At 36.0% G+C, this 12,943-nt stretch overlaps 2 long non-coding RNA genes across 2 annotated transcripts; both read right to left on the bottom strand.

The window, feature by feature from the left end:
• Nucleotides 1-723: 723 nt before the first annotated feature.
• LOC141621233 (uncharacterized) lies at nt 724-1,230 on the bottom strand. The gene is made up of 3 exons (XR_012532157.1): nt 1,088-1,230; nt 950-997; nt 724-796 (listed from the first exon to the last, which is right to left on the bottom strand). It is a non-coding gene; the product is annotated as an uncharacterized LOC141621233 (long non-coding RNA).
• A 297-nt stretch (nt 1,231-1,527) lies between these two features.
• LOC141621234 (uncharacterized) lies at nt 1,528-1,988 on the bottom strand. The gene is made up of 3 exons (XR_012532159.1): nt 1,887-1,988; nt 1,722-1,804; nt 1,528-1,625 (listed from the first exon to the last, which is right to left on the bottom strand). It is a non-coding gene; the product is annotated as an uncharacterized LOC141621234 (long non-coding RNA).
• Nucleotides 1,989-12,943: the final 10,955 nt, after the last annotated feature.

Raw genomic sequence — 12,943 nt, forward strand, 5'->3', positions numbered from 1 at the left:
ACTGCAGTGCAGACAAGGCCATTCCTTTAGTTCCTCAATCGAGTCTGACTTCCTTTCAATCGACTCCCTTGAGCATATCACTAAGCGGAGAGTCTCTATGTCTGTGTACTCATTACGTATAGCTATCTCCATGTTCTGTAAGTAATTGCGAGCGACACTGATTGAAAAGACAAACATTATTTACTCAATAAGCATTCAAAAGACCATCGTATTTTTTTATTCGAGTGAAAATGGAAAGTTCAGGGCAAATTTAGTATCATGAATTTTGAGAGGTTCAGTTAGAGTTGAGACAAAGTTCGATTTAAGGCAGAGTCTTTTGCGGAAATCTTCAAATTGCTGAGCTGGTGCAGTCTTACGCACGAACATTCTCAGTTCAGCTACAACCAGACATAGTTGCTCTAGCACAAATGCTCCGTTCTCTGAATAACCATATATAATGCAACAGTTTAACACAAAAATCATCAACAAATCAATCATACCAATTGGTTGATACTCTACTATTTCAACACAAAGGAAACTCACTTAACAAGTCATTGTAAAGAGGGTTCCAGTTTTCCCGAAATATAAGGAAATAAAAGTTGTTCACAAACATGTACTTGAATACTCGCTTGCATTCCGCTGCCTGCAAGAACGACGAAAAAAAGGTGATAAGGAGGGAGATATTCATTAGTAAGCTATACAATTTATTCTTCATAATATTCATCATCGAATTACTTAAATTTACCTGTAGCCATGTGTCTGACACAAACGAAAGTTCTGCTATAGGGAGGGCTTGTTTTTCAGCTACGACTTTCAGCTGCACCCAGAAATACATGATAAATTATGCGTCTTTCTTAACTCGTATTTATTTTCCTCTGAATCTAGATAATTAGTAAATAATGAGTGAACTGAGACGCTAGTCTTAGAAATATTATTAAATTTGTCGAGAAACTGAAGTTTAGTGTATCACCTCTTCATTCTGCATTGCTCGGAGTTTCATAAGAACTTGGTTTTGATCCTGTAAAGGAAGAAACAAGGAATTCAAGTCATTATCCAAGAACATCGATCATTTAATAAATCTCCAAGTAAAAGTTGGTTTAATCACAACCCTTCATGAATTGATTTGTCGCTTTTGTCCGTTTTTTCTCATGTTGCATGTTAATTACCATATCTTGAAAATTCCATTGACAAATACTCTGTTGGAATCTGCTATATTCATGAGTCGCTATTGCCCGTTTTTTCTCATCCTCGGCAATCTACGACAGATTTAAAAAGGAACAATTTGATTAGTGATAGCTGAAGGAATTTATTAACATTCGAATAAGGTAATCACTCGAATAAGGTCATTACCGCTTACAGTTTTGCTCGAAGACATATATGAGTATGGTAGTCTCCGTCCCAGTGACCATGCTCCAACCAAGAACTATGACAACCCCTGAAATATAGACATGATTGGAGTTTTGAATCTCGGTTTTGTAGATGAGCCGAGTAAGCTCTATCGAAGAAGTTTCTGAGGAACTGAAGAAAAATTTCAAGTTACCGGCAAAAATGAAAATGACAGGTTGGACATTCCAAGTGCTTGCACTGGGCTTTTTACCGCCACTGGCCATTCACATTTGGGGCATTTTCTAATACACGCTAGTTGCCTACGGAAAATCAGATGGCCGGCGCTTAGGTTCAGATCTGGAAAATATGAGGTTAACATCTATACTAATGTCGAGAAAGCAAAGCTAAATAGATACCAATTTTCAGACTGATGCAGTTGCTCTATTCTCCAAGACTGAGCAGTTACACAGCTCAGGGGCGCGTGCGCTTCCTTCAAACACTGCAAAAAGAAAGCGATCCTCCGTGTAAACAAACAGAAGGTCAAAACGATGATACAAATATTTCGATGGAAAAAGTCGCACCTTATAGCAAAAGGTAAACAGACACTTGCAAGTGAACTTTGAGACACTTTTAGTAGATTCAGGAAACACAGCATGATTTACAGCCAGGAGTAGGGCACCATTTTCCCTATAAAATAAACTTTCCGAGTTAAAAACAAAAGATAGGAACTTTCTATTTTGATAGATATATAATAAACGAGCATTCAATTTGAAAATCTCGTACCTTACAGTTATCATCAAGATACAACCTCAGAAAAATGGCAGGGTAAATGTTTTGGCCTGCTTCCAAAGCTAATGTAATTATCATTTCCTGGTTAACAGGCGCGTTACATGATTCATCAATCAAAAATAATGGATCAAATCAAACAGAAGATCGCTTTAACAAACCATGTGGGCACCAACTTTATTAAATGTGTTGACTGTAGCAGGAAATGAAAGGGAGAAAGTAGGGGATGAGACAATACCCTGGTAATGGATGGGTAGGTATAGGACAGTGAAGACCCAATTCCCAAAGCCACATTGACAACCCGGCCCTCAAGAAGGAGATGCTCTCCATTAGAGCTGGCACCTTTAGTTGCTTCCTTCTTTCAATATAAAGACATATCTCTTCCTTAAACAAAGAACGCAATAATCAGTAAGGCAAAATAAGACAACCAAGTGAGCAATGGCGAGCAAAGAACCCAACAATCAATTACCCTGTTTCACTGTACTCAGAAGAGCGCTTTCGAAGCAGTAATGGCAACCCAACTGAAAATGCACATCCAAAAGCAAACAAATAAAAGAGGTCAAAACGTATAAATGACAATTAACCAATTTAAACAAAAAAATATGTAAAAATTAGAACCTTCATCAGCTATTAATCCAATATAAATAAAAAATTGGTGAAAAATAAAGACGACATACCCAAATATTATTCTGGGTGGAGACAATGGCAGCAACCCCATAGGACGACGATGATGGAGAGTAAACGAATGATAAACGATCAATCAGGGTAATTAATAAAGTCGCTCACATTAAGGTAAATACAAATTAAACCACTAACCAAATCCAATTGAAAAATATGCTAAAAACTAAAACCACCATCGGCTATTAATCCAACATGGCTGTAACATAAGTACAAATTAAAGACAACATACCCAATCAGTACTCTGTGTGGAGGCAATGACAGCACCTACATAGGAGAACGATGATGGAGATTAAAGGATGATAAGTGAAAGGAATGGAATTAGAAGATATACCTTGAAAGACAGGGTGCTCGTAAACCCTAAACGTAAACAATGAAATCGGCAGATTGATGTATAAAAAAAATGTATAAAATGTATTAAAGAAATAGGTAGGGCACCTAGCCAAAAATAGAGTAAAGATGAGAAAGTGGAAGAGAAACAGGGCGCTATGAGTTGAGCAATACCTTGATGACCAAAATAATTCAGAAAACATCATTGCGTAATTCATTAATGAGAATTTTTTTTACATTTACAAAATACGATATTGGTGTTTTCTAAAGTATGGGCAATACATCGGAGTAGCGGCGACAGCGCAAAAGTTACTTTTTTCATGTGTAAAAAAACTAAAGAGAAATCATGAATTCATGAAATTGGGTCTATAATTTAGATTTAAATAAATTCCAAACTGAAATCCAAAGACAAAAAATGTTAATTTATTTCAGCTTCCCTAGTAGTAATCCACCTTACGAATTAAAAAAGCAACTGTCGTCGTATGAGCATCCTCGACAATGACAAAACACTGGACAAAATTGAATTTTTGCTCACCTAAGATCGTGTACACCAAACTCTAAGGTAGAAAATTATCCGGAATGGTCTGATCTGTACCCTGAACTTCAGTCTGATATTCGTATCCTTCAACAAAAGCTGCAAACACAGCCAAAAAGGCCACAAATATAAGCAATTGAAGTGTAGAAAGCATATAATGTAAACAAATGAAAATACAAAACCATGCCACAAGTAAACTATAAGAGGCGTGGATTTGGGAAAACTACGGTCGTACCTAAACCACACCAAATCCTGCACCAGCGATAACAGACCAACACCATATCTCATACTCCATATATGATACCATAATTGAATACTGCAGGCACGAGGTCATTCAACCCTGATAACACACCGATAGAAAAACAATTAGCAGGAAAAACCTCATTAGGCAAAAAAACAACCCACCCAAATCAGCCAAAAGAACGACCTCAAGCAAACCCCAAAATGATACCGAAGAATGCAACACATAAATTCCGCCCCGCGGCCCTCACCAACAGCACCTCCATGCCCCCACAAACACATATACACAGGATCTGCAGCAAGAAAAGAAGAAAGGCGGCAACGGAAATCAACAATAAATCAGCAAAAGCAATAGAATGAGCAAGACAGTGACAAGACAAATCATAAGAATAGTACCGTGAGGTACTCCCTTTTTAAAGGGTGTGGATTGACATCCAGATCACAAGGAGTTCCTAAAAAAAAGCATATAAAAAATGGGGTACCTCAACTATAAACACCTTGAAAAGAAAGTAACCGAACCAGGTTTGGTTATAAAAAATAACAACAATACAAAAAATACAAGTTACCCCAACTATCTAAGACTAAAATAACATACGATAAGACGTAATCACGCAGCAACAAGCCAGTAATCCAAATCAAACAAGGTTAGAATCAATACTTCGCATATTTAATATTAAAAACCCCGCTCACCACAGACGATACAACTTCAATCACAACACCAATCCACGTATATAAAAGTAATAACGGGAAGGGGATACCCCCCAAAAAAAACTAATTATGGTTGCATTAGAATCAATACCTCGTGTTATGAGGCCATACTCTAACCCCGTAGCCCAATACAACTGCAACCAACAACAACCACAATCAACATATATATAAAAGCAATAAAAAGATTTCTAATATGAGACCCAGCATAAGCATGAAAAGCGGATCGCCCAAGAACCTCAACCAGCACTCATCATTCAATTAAATTATTAGGGACGAGCACCTAAAACCCTAGTTCAAAACCCGTCTGCATTACTTGTTTAAAATTGGGCTCCTCCTACCAAACAATAGTTCAATTACTTGTTTAAAACCAATTAAAAAAATAGATTAAAATTGAAAATGAACCTCTCCACCAAGATAGCAGAGGTCACCAGAAGAAGTCAAGGCAGTATCATGAAAAGCGGATCGCCCAAGAACCCGAACCATGTGTGGCTCCACCATATGCTTCCCTCCCAATATCTTCAATATCGTCGTCTTCCCTAATTCAAACAAATACAAAATCCAATTAAAATTAGTATCAGACGATCTCATATGAGAATTCGAGTAAGACCCAAAGACGAGATCTTGCAAAACATCGAAAAGGGGCCCTCACCAGCGCCATTGGAGCCGACAAGGAGGTAACGGTAGGGGTGAGCAAAACCGGGTACCCGATACGGTTTTCAAAACCGTATCGGGTATACGGTTTTTTGAACACCATTTTTTTGCTTCCGGATACGAAACGGTTTTTAACGGGTATACGGTTTTCGGGTACCCGATTAAACCGTGACACGAAATCCGGGTACCCGAATACGGTTTTCTGAATTTTCATTAAATTCCAAAAAAAAAAAAAAAGAACACAAACTGAGGTACACTACTGCAAAGTGCAAAATGCAAATATTCTGCTTCAAGGCAAAACAAAGACCTGCCAAAGTGCCAAGTTCTAAATTAGAAGTTCAAACTTCAAAGTTCAAACATCACAAAATGCACCCAAATTAAAAGTTCAAAGTTCAAATATTACAAGTCTTACAAAACATCGTCTACGAAATATTCAATACAACCATCCAAGTGTCTAATACACGAAACAAAACGAAGCAATGGTTTGGCCAAGTAGTAAGACTTCAATTCTTCAAGACTCCGTTTCCTCATCGATCATGATGACATGATGCTCCAAGATCAAGTCTTTCATATCTGACAAAGATCATATATTGAAATCATATATTGAAATTTAAGGTGAGATAAAAAAAGAAGAAGTAAAAACTTCAAATATAAAAACAAAGTTAGGAATAAAATAAAACCTTCTTGTAGTTTTTCGAATTCATTCAAGGCATCTTCTATGACAAGAGGAGAATTAGTAGTCCGGAGCCAATCTTGTGCACATATAAGGGCCTCCACCATTGATGGAGCTAAGGAAGTACGAAATGAATCTAATATTCGACCCCCCGTGCTAAAAGCTGACTCGGAAGCTACGGTAGAAACCGGGATGGCAAGCACATCTTTAGCCATCTTAGAAAGTATGGGATATCTTTTTTGATTATCTTTCCACCATTGTAATATATTAAAAGTTGGATCCCTACTTTCCCGGTCATCTTCTAAATACTTCTCCAACTCCGTTTTTTTCACAACTTCACCACCCATTTCTATTTCAAATTTATCAGCCAAAAGGGAACCAAAGTTAAACATATCATTAGTCTCACCCTCTTTTGACTTAACACCCATAGAAGTGGTAGAAGTAGAACTTGTAGAACATGAAGCTTCTTTGTTATTAGCCATAGGAGTAGCATAGAAGTCGAAAAGAGATTGGAAAAAGTATCTAATATTCAAGGACAACATTTTACCATTTTCCTGCCCATATGCTTTTTTCACCATCCAATCAACATACCCAAACTTCCATCTTGGGTCAAGGATAAGAGACACAAACAAAAGCAAATTGAGATTCTCAATTTTACCCCAATATTTGTCATATTTCTCCTTCATTTTTGCTGCCATTTTCCTAATGCCTTCAGTTTCATGGAGAAGATGTTCGGATATCACCTCACCAACACCAAATATCACATCTACATAGCTATTACTAGTGACATAACGGGATCCCGACATTTTCACAGTGGCATCATAAAAAATTTTCAAGAAAGGTAGAATGTAAGTCACTTGTTTACAGTCATCAGCTAGAAGGGGTTCCTTAAGCTTTCTCATTTCTTTTTGAACTTGAGTGTCTTTATTCATCAATAAACCAAATGCTTTTTTAAATTTCATGGCAGTTTCTAACATCAAATAAGTGGAGTTCCACCTAGTCTCAACATCTAAGCATAAAAGACTTTTAGTAGAAATTTTTTCCTCACGAGCACAAGCCATAAATTTTTGAGTTCTTGACGGCGAAGACCTTACAAATTTAACTAAAGTTCGGATTTTGAGAATTGATTTTTCTAAATCAGACAAACCCTCTTTCACTACCAAGTTCAAGATATGTGATGCACATCTCATATGCAAATATTTCCCTTCCATAACATCACATTCTGAATTATTGAACTTCCTTCTTAAATAATCAACAGCAACATCATTAGAACTAGCATTGTCTACGGTAATCGTCATGACATTTTTCAAGTCCCAACCCGAAAGACATTTCTCAACAGTTTGACCAATGACCTTACCCGAGTGACCCGGAATCTGACAAAAATTAATGATCCTTTTATGCAAATTCCAATCAGCATCAATAAAATGAGCAGTTAAACACATGTACCCTAAATTTTGGCCCGAAGTCCAACAATCAGTTGTGAGACAAACTCTAGAAGACATTTTCCCAAAAAACTCATGTAATATTGTTCTTTTCTCAAGGTACAACTTATAACAATCTTTAGCTACTGTAAAACGGGAAGGAATAACAAACTGAGGATTCATATCCTTGCAAAACCCCTTAAATCCCTCTCCTTCAACAGTTTTAAAAGGCAACTCATCAATTATTATCATCTTAGCAAGTGATGTTCTAGCTTTTTCTTGATCAAAACTCCACACAGAAGGAACATTAACAGTTTGAATTGTACCATCATCATTCACAACAGTTTTAGACTCCATAGTAATCAATTTTTGTTTCCTATCAACATTTGCAGGCAACTTTGGACAACGAATTAAATGATTGCTTAATGTCCCAGTTCCATTACTCGACTTACAGCTTAACGTCTTATGACAATGTATGCATTCAGCAAAATCGCGAACCTCAGCTTGCACATAATGTCCCCAATGAGGAGACTGATTTTTTCTATTTCTAACGAAAGGTTGTCCAGGGAACCAGGTATTACTTACATTGCTAGAGCTAGAAGGGAGTTTTGGACCTTTTGGTGGTCTCGCCCTCTTTTGCATGGTCGACTTCTGAGAATTTACCTTTGATCGTTTATTTGAAACTTCTTCTTCAAGGTCCTCCTCATCATGGTCCCCAAACTCCTCAACATCAATGACTCTTTCATCAATGTGATTGAAGGTGTCATTATCGTCATGACTCGATTCCATTCCTATGAAATAAGAAACATATTAAAATCAAAATACGGATTGTAAAACCAGTACGTCAAAATAAAACAGTTTTCTGTCGAAAATGCTACATAGTGCATACATCAGAAATTCAACAAAGACCAGAAATTCAACAAAGACCTGCCAATAACCAGAAATTCAACAAAGACCAGAAATTCGAGTCGGCGATCTATAGTGAACACTCTGAAGTCTGAACAGCATCGAAAAAAAACGATTAAACAACCAGTTTGGCAACATATAAACAAAATCATTAAACAACATATAAACAAAATCGATTAAACATACAAAATCAGCATTGAAACTCGAATTTTAGGAAAATGAAGGTATAGAATATACATCATTAAACAACATATAAACAAAATCGATTAAACAACATATAAAAAAAACGATTAAACATCATTAAACAACATATAAACAAAACGATTAAACATCATTAAACAACATATAAATCTGAACAAAAAATACACAAAAAGCATGCATAAATCGAATTGAAAAGAAAACAAGGAAATCAAATTGAAAAAATACACAAAAAGCATACAGAAATCGAAGTACAAACAAAAATTAATTAAAATTAGAAAACTAACCTTGTTAAAGAGATGATTTATTGATTTCTGACGCAGATCTGAATTGGGGACATGAATTTTAATTAGGGTTTAAATTGGGAGAAGTGGGAAATTGGGGATCTGAAGAAGGAGTGAAGAAATGGGACGTTTGGTTTGGTAGGTGAAATTCTAAGTGAATGAGTTATGAGACGGCTGGTGAGTTTAGGGTTATTCGTCCTTTATTTTTTTATTTTTTTTTTTTTTTTTTTAATAAAACTAAAAACCGGGTCAAACCGGGTATACGCTTTCCCAATTCTAGTGACCCGGATACGAAACGGTTTTTAAAAAACCGTTTCGGGTATACGGAAATAAAAAACGTATATACGGAAAACCGTATAATTAAAACCGTATACCGTATCGTATCCGTATTAAAAAACCGTTTCGTATATTTTTGCTCACCCCTAGGTAACGGTCACCGGCATTAAGCGTGGCGGAGAAATCTTGAATGAGAGGAGTGGATCCCGGAGGCGGATGGCCGTCGATTCCTTTTATATGACCCTGATTTCTTGTGCTTATGCTGGGACTGGAAATATTCTTAAAGTTTGTTTCTACTCTTTGGTAGTCATCGTGCAAGACCAACAACCCCATTTTATTTTCTATCTAGCTTCTCGTCTAATTCGACTACAAACAACACAAACAACAATAAATTGGATCATACTGAACAAAGAACCAATGGTACTAAAGAAAGGGAAATCAACAAACCCTAATTTTTAAAGATCGCCTAATTCAACTACAACAATATAATTAACAATAAATCGAATCAAATAAAATTAAACTGAACAAAAACACCAATGAAAATAATCAACAAAGAAAGGCATAATAGAGGATGATAACTACCTATATGGATGCGCAACAACTGTAGGAAGAAAGAAATCGACATCGTCGCATATGGCACTGTGATATTTGAGAGGAACTCGGTGGGTGAGAGTGAGATGAGTAGTGAGTAATGAGAAATGAGAGTGAGACGGAATGAGTGGAGTAGAGAGTCAGAGAGAATGGTAAATATGTGGTTGTGAGTGAATGAAGAATGGAGGACGGAGATCTAAAGGGGAGATCTAACGGTAGAGGGAGAACTTGGGGTGGTACTATTCATCGCTACAGTACACCCAAGTATAAACTTTTTAAGGGGTTAAGGATTTGTTTTTAACAAATGCTCACATCTGATTGTAAAATGGTATCAAAACTCTGTCTTATTGTTTCGGACAAAAATAGTCCGTTTGAAAACAGACAAACTCAATGTCCTCCAATTTTCTCGTCAACCACCAAAGTCCAAAGCCCCACCTCACCTAAGAAGCCAAGAGTCTAAACAATCTCCTCTACATTCCCTACTACATCCACGAGGAGTCGGATAGTATAGTAAGGAGGAGTATTCACTGTCCGAATTTCTAGGAAAAAAGTTAAAATTATTGATCTTTGCTACTTGCAAACCTCTAAACACACGTCTCAACAAAAATCAATATATATATATATATATATATATATATATATATATATATATATATATATATATATATATATATATATATATATATATATATATATATAGAATTAGGATCACATGAGTCCACCCTATCTTTTTGAGTCCGTGAGTCCATGATATAATATCACACTTTATATTAAATAATATCACAGCTTACAGTATCACACGTTATACTAAACAATATCACAACAGGAAAAAAGAACTTTTTGAAAAAAAAAATGAAAAAAAAATCGTGATATTGTTTTGTAATACAATATCACACGTTATGTTAAACAATATCACACGCTATAGTAAACAATATCACAGCTTTCACGAAAAAAAATTGTTAAAAAAAATTTTCGAAAAAAAAAATTTTGAAAAAAAAAATTCGTGATATTGTTTTGTAATACAATATCACAAGTTATGCTAAACAATATCACGCGTTATACTAAACAATATCACAGCTTACACGAAAAAAAATGTTAAAAAAAATTTTCGAAAAAAAAAATCAAAAAAAAAAATTTGAAAAAAAAAATTTCGAAAAAAAAAAATTTTGAATTTTTTTTTTTATTTTGAAAAAAAAAATTTCGTGATATTGTTTTGTATAGTGCTTGATATTGTTTTATGGACTCATGGACTCAAATATTTAGGTGGACTCACCGGATCCCACCTATATATATATATATATGATGAGTCATAATTATATACATATTTATGCCTCCCCTTAATTACTTTTGATACGGTTTTCGTGCTAGTTTATATCATTTACATGTCTTTTATGTTAGAATGTGTATACTTCCGCCTTTTGATGTTTAATGCACAAATGATGCATTTGAGGAGCAAAGGAATGAAATGGGCATCACGAAGTGGGCATAAAGGGATACACGAAGCATGGCACGAGAATCCATAAGAATGAAGGAAGAGAAGTTAAGAAGAAAACACGAAGAAAAGAGCTTCTTATTACAAGTGCCTACTTTGAAGAGCCATATCTCGAGTTCTACAACATATTTTCAGGTGATTCCAATTGGAGATGAAAGCTTATCCTCTTAGCTTTCCAACGCCACAAAAATCGCTTGTTTCTGACAAGTAACGAAGAAATGACGGCCGTTTGAAAATCAGAGCGCGAAGCAGGAAATTGGTGCCTCGATCGAGTCAACCTTGGCTCGATCGAGGAACTTCATGCTCGATCGAGTCACTCTCGACTCGATCGAGGAACCTTCCAGTTTTATAATTCCCGCAACTTTTCTTAAGTCGGTTATGTATTGCTATAAATACCAAAACTCGTACCCTAGGTTATTTATGCTTTATTTTACATAGGTTTAGTATAGCTACCTTAGAAAACTCTCTCAAATACTTAGTTTAGTTTATTTATTGTTCTTCATTCCGAATCTAAGTATTCCTTTATTACGGTATCAATCTTTCTTTAATAATTATTCTATCATTATTGTTCATCTTTTATGTTCTTAATTATGCTTTCTTATATCGTTATTGTTGTTATTATAATTACTATGAGTAGCTAAATCTTCATCTAGGATGAAAGGGATCTAGGTTAATTAGAAAGGGGAAATTGTTTAATTGCTAGTGAAATCGTATAAGTTGTCGTTTGATTATTGTTCTTCTTCTAGTTAATTAACTTAGGCCTGAGTTGTTAATTAGTGTAGCGAATTAATCCTTTCACCGACCGGGTTAGAATTAATATAGGCTGCGATAATCAAATAGATTGTATCTAATTATAGCGACCGCGTGTTAGAATCGATCTAAAGGGCATAATAGAGTCGACCGATCTTATGACCTTAGATAACTTGGTAGATCTAGCAATTGATTAATAGACCCCATATAATTGACCTAGTGAACCGGAAATCCTAGACTTTTAATATCATCGTTTAAACCTCTTTTTATTACTCGCGCTTAGTTGGTTAGATAACAAACAAAACAAACCCCCAGAAAACGGTTACCTTTAAGACAGATTTAAATATCAACAAACTAGATAATCACCGCCTCCCTGTGGATTCGACCCTGACTTACCGCTAGCTATTTTGTTAGTAGTAGTTTAGGTTTACTTTGATTAAGGCAAACGACTGAAATAACCTTATCAATATATATATGCAAGATCCGGTGAGTCCACCTAAATATTTGAGTCCCGTGAGTCCACTTATGTATCACAGCCTATACACAAGAATATCAAACACTACACAAAACAATATCACTGCTTATACTGAACAATATCACGCAAAATATACAACGAAAATAGTAAAAAGAAGGCTTAAAACTATAGTCAGTGACATTAATCGTCGACGGCAACCACCCACGACTCACCATCACCCCTTAACCTCCCCAACAACCACCACCCACGACCCACCACCACACGTTCACCTCCACACCAACCACCACCACGGCGCACAAGTTCGTCTCACGACCATCGCTACCACCCCTCACTAACATACAATCAACGATCCTTCTTCCATTAACCTCCATTAAAGAACAACGCCGCCGCTGTTAAATTAGGGGTCTAATCGCCGGTGATGAAGAAAATAGGCGAATATAAAGAAGAGAACAAGAGAGGAAAAAATATAAAAGAAGTAATATGCAATAACTCCGACGAACACGCCGCCAAAATCAACTCACCGGCGGAAAAGTGCGTGAGAATGATGGTATTTGTTGGAGCTCCGACCCTAGCACTGATGGGTGTAAGAAAAAGTATGAGAAAAGAAGTTAATAACAGAGAGGGCGAATCTAGTTCAGCAAGAG

This window comes from Silene latifolia, chromosome X (genome assembly GCF_048544455.1).
Source record: "Silene latifolia isolate original U9 population chromosome X, ASM4854445v1, whole genome shotgun sequence".
NCBI classification, from domain to species: domain Eukaryota; kingdom Viridiplantae; phylum Streptophyta; class Magnoliopsida; order Caryophyllales; family Caryophyllaceae; genus Silene; species Silene latifolia.